At 26.3% G+C, this 837-nt stretch overlaps 1 protein-coding gene across 1 annotated transcript in view; it reads left to right on the top strand.

Annotated features, from left to right (window-relative positions):
- LOC104710937 (putative phytosulfokines 6) overlaps positions 1-837 on the top strand; it is a 7,309-nt gene that overhangs the window by 5,772 nt on the left and 700 nt on the right. The window lies entirely within an intron of this gene.

Genomic DNA, 837 nt, shown 5'->3' with positions numbered 1-837 from the left:
CTGCAAATTATTAGTATAGATTATTATGTCTACACTACATATGAAAATATTACTTACATAATACTTGTTTTTAATTTACCATCTTAAAAAAAATCCATACTTTACAATTATATTAGCATATAATTAGTGTTATAGTAGTATATAAGTATTTAATATAAAATAACAGCAATTATAAAGCAAAATATAGAAAAGAAAAGAAAAAGGTTGAACAGAGAATGGGAAGAGGGATGGGAAACAGCTGTCAAACAATTGTCGGAAGAGTTGACTTAGATTGGAAAAACTCTGACAGAACAGGCAAGACTTTAGCATTAGTAATTTAGTATGTCTAAGACTTTGGTTGGACCACACTTTTTCCCCAATTATTTAGTGTGAAACTTGGCACTCACCCGAATTACAAAAGATTTCCCTGTCCCCCTTAATTTTCCACCCTCCCTTTCATAATATAAGATGTTTAGAGAATTATTTTTGTTTCATAATATACGATGTTTCCAACTTTCTATGCAACCTTTAGATTAATTTTATATTATATATTATGCAGTCTTGAGTATGATTGGTTAAATTTTTTAAAAATAACTTTTTCTTAATATGTGTGTTTCTACTAAAACATCATATATTTTAAAATGGAGAGAGTATTATATATGGCTCATATTAATCAACTTAAAATCATATTATCCCATTAACATTTTAAAATTTTAATACTATATATTACTTGATTTTTCATTTTTGTATACATTAGTGTTGAGGACATAATTTGGCATTTGACATTTTTAAGTCCCCATTTAATTTAATAGTTTGATTCAAATTTGAGATATTGACGTGAACCCAAAAAAAAAAAAA

This window comes from Camelina sativa, chromosome 9, assembly GCF_000633955.1.
Source record: "Camelina sativa cultivar DH55 chromosome 9, Cs, whole genome shotgun sequence".
Taxonomy (NCBI): domain Eukaryota; kingdom Viridiplantae; phylum Streptophyta; class Magnoliopsida; order Brassicales; family Brassicaceae; genus Camelina; species Camelina sativa.
This window is presented reverse-complemented; position numbering and strand designations above follow the sequence as displayed.